This window comes from Camelus ferus, chromosome 3 (assembly GCF_009834535.1).
Source record: "Camelus ferus isolate YT-003-E chromosome 3, BCGSAC_Cfer_1.0, whole genome shotgun sequence".
NCBI classification, from domain to species: domain Eukaryota; kingdom Metazoa; phylum Chordata; class Mammalia; order Artiodactyla; family Camelidae; genus Camelus; species Camelus ferus.
The window spans coordinates 114425463-114433130 of NC_045698.1; positions in this window are offsets into that span (position 1 = coordinate 114425463).

Consider the following 7668-nt stretch of genomic DNA (forward strand, 5'->3'; position numbering starts at 1 on the left):
CCTGCCACTACTGAAGAGCCTGCCGCTACTGAAGAGCCTGCTGCTACTGAAGAGCCTGCCGCTCCTGCTGATCTAGCCGCTCCTGAAGAGCCTGCCTCTCTGGCTGATCTGGCCGCTCTTGAAGACCCTGTCGCTCCTGAAGAGCCGGCCGCTCCTGCTGATCTAGCCGCTCCTGAAGAGCCTGCCTCTCTGGCTGATCTGGCCGCTCTTGAAGACCCTGTCGCTCCTGAAGAGCCTGCCGCTCCTGCTGATCTAGTCACTACTGAAGAGCCTGCCGCTCCTGCTGATATTGCCGCTCCTGTCAAAGGCCCTGCCGCTCTTCTGCTGATCTAAGCCGCTCCTGAACAGCCCTGCCCCCCCCGCCCTTTTTCCCTGAAGAGCCTGTCCGCAACCTGAAGAGCCCGCCGCTCCTGCTGATCTACCCACGCCTGAAGAGCCTGGTGCTCTACTGATCTAAGCCACAAACTGAAGAGCCTGCCGCTCCTCTGATCTAGCCACGCCTGAAGAGCCTGATGCCCTGACTGAATCTAGCCACACCTGAATGAGCCTGCCTCTCCTGCTGATCATTGCCGATGCCTGAAGAGCGTGCCTTCCTGCTGATCTAGGCAGCTCCTGCTGATCTAGCTGCTGCTGAAGAGCCCTGCCTCGTCTGGCCTGATCTAGCCGCTCTGAAGCAGCCTGCCGCTCCTGAAAGAGCCTGCCGCACCTGAAAGAGCCGGCCGCACCTGAAGAAGCCTGCCGCTCCTGCTGATCTAAGCCGCTCCTGAACAGCCTGCAGCTCCTGAAGAGCCTTTCGCTCCTGCTGATCTAGCCGCTCCTGAAGAGCGTGCCACTCCTGCTGATCTAGCCACACCTGAAGGGCCTGATGCTCCTACTGATCTAGTCACTCCTGAAGAGCCTGCCGCTCCTGCTGATCTAGCCGCTGCTGAAGAGCCTGCCGCTCCTGCTGATCATGTCGATCCTGAAGAGCCTACCGCTCCTGCTGATCTAGCCATTCCTGAAGAGCCTGATGCTCCTACTGATCTAGCCACACCTGAAGAGCCTGCCGCTCCTGCTGATCATGCCGATCCTGAAGAGCCTGCCGCTCCTGCTGATCTAGCCGCTCCTGAACAGCCTGCCGCACCTGAAGAGCCTGCCGCTCCTGCTGATCTAGCCACTCCTGAAGAGCCTGCCGCTCCTGCTGATCTAGCCACTACTGAAGAGCCTGCCGCTCCTGCTGATATTGCCGCTCCTGAAGAGCCTGCCGCTTCTGCTGATCTAGCCGCTCCTGAACAGCCTGCCGCTCCTGAAGAGCCTGCCGCACCTGAAGAGCCTGATGCTCCTACTGATCTAGCTACACCTGAAGAGCCTGCCGCTCCTGCTGATCTAGCCACTCCTGAAGAGCCTGCCGCTCCTGCTGATCTAGCCACTACTGAAGAGCCTGCCGCTCCTGCTGATATTGCCGCTCCTGAAGAGCCTGCCGCTTCTGCTGATCTAGCCGCTCCTGAACAGCCTGCCGCTCCTGAAGAGCCTGCCACACCTGAAGAGCCTGCCTCTCTGGCTGATCTAGCCGCTCCTGAACAGCCTGCCGCTCCTGAAGAGCCTGCCGCACCTGCTGATCTACCCACTCCTGAAGAGCCTGGTGCTCCTACTGATCTAGCCACACCTGAAGAGCCTGCCGCTCCTGCTGATCTAGCCACTCCTGAAGAGCCTGATGCTCCTACTGATCTAGCCACACCTGAAGAGCCTGCCGCTCCTGCTGATCATGCCGATCCTGAAGAGCGTGCCATTCCTGCTGATCTAGCTGCTCCTGCTGATCTAGCCGCTGCTGAAGAGCCTGCCACTCTGCCTGATCTAGCCGCTCCTGAACAGCCTGCCGCTCCTGAACAGCCTGCCGCACCTGAAGAGCCTGCCGCACCTGAAGAGCCTGCCGCTCCTGCTGATCATGCCGATCCTGAAGAGCCTACCGCTCCTGCTGATCTAGCCACTCCTGAAGAGCCTGATGCTCCTACTGATCTAGCCACACCTGAAGAGCCTGCCGCTCCTGCTGATCATGCCGATCCTGAAGAGCCTGCCGCTCCTGCTGATCTAGCCGCTCCTGAAGAGCCTGCCGCTCCTGAAGAGCCTGCCGCACCTGAAGAGCATGATGCTCCTACTGATCTAGCCACACCTGAAGAGCCTGCCGCTCCTGCTGATCTAGCCACTCCTGAAGAGCCTGCCGCTCCTGCTCATCTAGCCACTACTGAAGAGCCTGCCGCTCCTGCTGATATTGCCGCTCCTGAACAGCCTGCCGCTCCTGAAGAGCCTGCCACACCTGAAGAGCCTGCCTCTCTGGCTGATCTAGCCGCTCCTGAACAGCCTGCCGCTCCTGAAGAGCCTGCCGCACCTGAAGAGCCTGCCGCTCCTGCTGATCTACCCACTCCTGAAGAGCCTGGTGCTCCTACTGATCTAGCCACACCTGAAGAGCCTGCCGCTCCTGCTGATCTAGCCACTCCTGAAGAGCCTGATGCTCCTACTGATCTAGCCACACCTGAAGAGCCTGCCGCTCCTGCTGATCATGCCGATCCTGAAGAGCGTGCCATTCCTGCTGATCTAGCTGCTCCTGCTGATCTAGCCGCTGCTGAAGAGCCTGCCACTCTGCCTGATCTAGCCGCTCCTGAACAGCCTGCCGCTCCTGAAGAGCCTGCCGCACCTGAAGAGCCTGCCGCACCTGAAGAGCCTGCCGCTCCTGCTGATCATGCCGATCCTGAAGAGCCTACCGCTCCTGCTGATCTAGCCACTCCTGAAGAGCCTGATGCTCCTACTGATCTAGCCACACCTGAAGAGCCTGCCGCTCCTGCTGATCATGCCGATCCTGAAGAGCCTACCGCTCCTGCTGATCTAGCCAATCCTGAAGAGCCAGCCGCTCCCGCTGATCTAGCCGCTACTGAACAGCCTGCAGCTCCTGAAGAGCCTTTCGCTCCTGCTGATCTAGCCGCTCCTGAAGAGCGTGCCACTCCTGCTGATCTAGCCACACCTGAAGGGCCTGATGCTCCTACTGATCTAGTCACTCCTGAAGAGCCTGCCGCTCCTGCTGATCATGCCGATCCTGAAGAGCCTACCGCTCCTGCTGATCTAGCCACTCCTGAAGAGCCTGATGCTCCTACTGATCTAGCCACACCTGAAGAGCCTGCCGCTCCTGCTGATCATGCCGATCCTGAAGAGCCTACCGCTCCTGCTGATCTAGCCAATCCTGAAGAGCCAGCCGCTCCCGCTGATCTAACCGCTCGTGAAGAGCCTGCCGCTCCTGCTGATCTAGCCGCTCCTGAACAGCCTGCAGCTCCTGAAGAGCCTTTCGCTCCTGCTGATCTAGCCGCTCCTGAAGAGCGTGCCACTCCTGCTGATCTAGCCACACCTGAAGGGCCTGATGCTCCTACTGATCTAGTCACTCCTGAAGAGCCTGCCGCTCCTGCTGATCTAGCCGCTGCTGAAGAGCCTGCCACTCCTGCTGATCTAGCCGCTCCTGCTAATCTAGCCGCTCCTGAAGAGCCTGCCTCTCTGGCTGATCTGGCCGCTCTTGAAGACCCTGTCACTCCTGAAGAGCCTGCCGCTCCTGCTGATCTAGCCGCTCCTGAACAGCCTGCAGCTCCTGAAGAGCCTTTCGCTCCTGCTGATCTAGCCGCTGCTGAAGAGCGTGCCATTCCTGCTGATCTAGCTGCTCCTGCTGATCTAGCCGCTGCTGAAGAGCCTGCCTCTCTGGCTGATCTAGCCGCTCCTGAAGAGCCTGCCGCACCTGAAGAGCCTGCCGCACCTGAAGAGCCTGCCGCTCCTGCTGATCATGCCGATCCTGAACAGCCTGCAGCTCCTGAAGAGCCTTTCGCTCCTGCTGATCTAGCCGCTCCTGAAGAGCGTGCCATTCCTGCTGATCTAGCTGCTCCTGCTGATCTAGCCGCTGCTGAAGAGCCTGCCTCTCTGGCTGATCTAGCCGCTCCTGAAGAGCCTGCCGCACCTGAAGAGCCTGCCGCTCCTGCTGATCATGTCGATCCTGAAGAGCCTACCGCTCCTGCTGATCTAGCCACTCCTGAAGAGCCTGCCGCACCTGAAGAGCCTGCCGCTCCTGCTGATCTAGCCGCTCCTGAACAGCCTGCCGCACCTGAAGAGCCTGCCGCTCCTGCTGATCTAGCCGCTCCTGCTGATCTAGCCGCTCCTGAAGAGCCAGCCACTCCTGCTGATCTAGCTGCTCCTGAACAGCCTGCCGCTACGGAAGAGCCTGCCGCTCCGGAAGAGCCTGCCGCACCTGAAGAGCCTGCCGCTCCTGCTGATCTAGCCACTCCTGAAGAGCCTGATGCTCCTACTGATCTAGCCACACCTGAAGAGCCTGCCGCTCCTGCTGATCTAGCCACTCCTGAAGAGCCTGATGCTCCTACTGATCTAGCCACACCTGAAGAGCCTGCCGCTCCTGCTGATCTAGCCACACCTGAAGAGTCTGATGCTCCTGCTGATCTAGCCACTCCTGAACAGCCTGCAGCTCCTGAAGAGCCTTTCGCTCCTGCTGATCTAGCCGCTCCTGAAGAGCGTGCCATTCCTGCTGATCTAGCTGCTCCTGCTGATCTAGCCGCTGCTGAAGAGCCTGCCTCTCTGGCTGATCTAGCCGCTCCTGAAGAGCCTGCCGCACCTGAAGAGCCTGCCGCACCTGAAGAGCCTGCCGCTCCTGAAGAGCCTGGTGCTCCTACTAATCTAGCCACACCTGAAGAGCCTGCCGCTCCTGCTGATCTAGCCACTCCTGAAGAACCTGATGCTCCTACTGATCTAGCCACTCCTGAAGAGCCTGCCGCTCCTGCTGATCTAGCCGCTCCTGAAGAGCCAGCCACTCCTGCTGATCTAGCTGCTCCTGCTGATCTAGCCGCTGCTGAAGAGCCTGCCACTCCTGCTGATCTAGCTGCTCCTGAAGAGCCTGCCGCTCCGGAAGAGCCTGCCGCACCTGAAGAGCCTGCCGCACCTGAAGAGCCTGCCGCTCCTGCTGATCTAGCCACTCCTGAAGAGCCTGATGCTCCTACTGATCTAGCCACACCTGAAGAGCCTGCCGCTCCTGCTGATCATGCCGATCCTGAAGAGCCTACCGCTCCTGCTGATCTAGCCGCTCCTGAACAGCCTGCCGCTCCTACTGATCTAGCCGCTCCTGAAGAGCCTGCCGCTCCTGCTGATCTAGCTGCTCCTGCTGATCTAGCCGCTGCTGAAGAGCCTGCCGCTCCTGCTGATCTAGCTGCTCCTGAAGAGCCTGATGCTCCTACTGATCTAGCCACACCTGAAGAGCCTGCCGCTCCTACTGATCTAGCCACACCTGAAGAGCCTGCCGCTCCTGCTGATCTAGCCGCTCCTGAACAGCCTGCCGCACTTGAAGAGCCTGGCGCTCCTGCTGATCTAGCCGCTCCTGAAGAGCCTGATGCTCCTACTGATCTAGCCACACCTGAAGAGCCTGATGCTCCTACTGATCTAGCCACTCCTGAAGAGCGTGCCATTCCTGCTGATCTAGCTGCTCCTGCTGATCTAGCCGCTGCTGAAGAGCCTGCCTCTCTGGCTGATCTAGCCGCTCCTGAACAGCCTGCCGCTCCTGAAGAGCCTGCCGCACCTGAAGAGCCTGCCGCACCTGCTGATCATGCCGATCCTGAAGAGCCTACCGCTCCTGCTGATCTAGCCACTCCTGAAGAGCCTGATGCTCCTACTGATCTAGCCACACCTGAAGAGCCTGCCGCTCCTGCTGATCATGCCGATCCTGAAGAGCCTACCGCTCCTGCTGATCTAGCCACTCCTGAGGAGCCTGATGCTCCTACTGATCTAGCCACACCTGAAGAGCCTGCCGCTCCTGCTGATCATGCCGATCCTGAAGAGCCTACCGCTCCTGCTGATCTAGCCAATCCTGAAGAGCCAGCCGCTCCCGCTGATCTAACCGCTCGTGAAGAGCCTGCCGCTCCTGCTGATCTAGCCGCTCCTGAACAGCCTTCCGCTACTGCTGATGTAGCCGCTCCTGAAGAGCCTGCCTCTCTGGCTGATCTTGCCACTCCTGCTGATCTAGCTGCTCCTGCTGATCCTGCCGCTGCTGAAGAGCCTGCCGCTCCTGCTAATCTAGGCACACCTGAAGAGCCTGCCGCAGCTGAAGAGCCTGCCGCTCCTGCTGATCTAGCCACTCCTGAAGAGCCTGATGCTCCTACTGATCTAGCCACACCTGAAGAGCCTGCCGCTCCTGCTGATCATGCCGATCCTGAAGAGCCTACCGCTCCTGCTGATCTAGCCACTCCTGAAGAGCCTGATGCTCCTACTGATCTAGCCACACCTGAAGAGCCTGCCGCTCCTGCTGATCTAGCCGCTCCTGAACAGCCTGCCGCACCTGAAGAGCCTGCCGCTCCTGCTGATCTAGCCGCTCCTGAACAGCCTGCCGCACCTGAAGAGCCTGCCGCTCCTGCTGATCTAGCCACACCTGAAGAGCCTGCCGCTCCTGAAGAGCCTGCCGCACCTGAAGAGCCTGCCGCTCCTGCTGATCTAGCCGCTCCTGAACAGCCTGCCGCTCCTGAAGAGCGTGCCACTCCTGCTGATCTAGCCACACCTGAAGGGCCTGATGCTCCTACTGATCTAGCCACTCCTGAAAAGCCTGCCGCTCCTGCTGATCTAGCTGCTCCTGCTGATCTAGCCGCTGCTGAAGAGCCTGCCACTCCTGCTGATCTAGCTGCTCCTGAAGAGCCTGATGCTCCTACTGATCTAGCCACACCTGAAGAGCCTGCCGCACCTGAAGAGCGTGCCACTCCTGCTGATCTAGCCACACCTGAAGGGCCTGATGCTCCTACTGATCTAGCCACTCCTGAAGAGCGTGCCATTCCTGCTGATCTAGCTGCTCCTGCTGATCTAGCCGCTGCTGAAGAGCCTGCCTCTCTGGCTGATCTAGCCGCTCCTGAAGAGCCTGCCGCACCTGAAGAGCCTGCCGCACCTGCTGATCATGCCGATCCTGAAGAGCCTACCGCTCCTGCTGATCTAGCCACTCCTGAAGAGCCTGATGCTCCTACTGATCTAGCCACACCTGAAGAGCCTGCCGCACCTGCTGATCATGCCGATCCTGAAGAGCCTACCGCTCCTGCTGATCTAGCCACTCCTGAAGAGCCTGATGCTCCTACTGATCTAGCCACACCTGAAGAGCCTGCCGCTCCTGCTGATCATGCCGATCCTGAAGAGCCTAGCGCTCCTGCTGATCTAGCCAATCCTGAAGAGCCAGCCGCTCCCGCTGATCTAACCGCTCGTGAAGAGCCTGCCGCTCCTGCTAATCTAGCCGCTCCTGAAGAGCCTGCCTCTCTGGCTGATCTTGCCACTCCTGCTGATCTAGCCGCTCCTGAAGAGCCTGCCGCTCCTGCTGATGTAGCCGCTTCTGAAGAGCCTGCCGCTCCTGCTGATCTAGCCGCTCCTGAACAGCCTGCCGCTCCTGAACAGCCTGCCGCTCCTGAACAGCCTGCCGCACCTGAAGAGCCTGTCGCACTTGAAGAGCCTGCCGCTCCTGCTGATCTAGCTGCTCCTGAACAGCCTGCCGCACCTGCTGATGTAGCCACTCCTGAAGAGCCTGCCGCTCCTGCTGATCTAGCCGCTCCTGAAGAGCCTGCCGCTCCTGCTGATCTTGCCGCTCCTGAAGAGCCTGCCGCTCCTGCACCTGCACCTGCACCACTGGGCTGT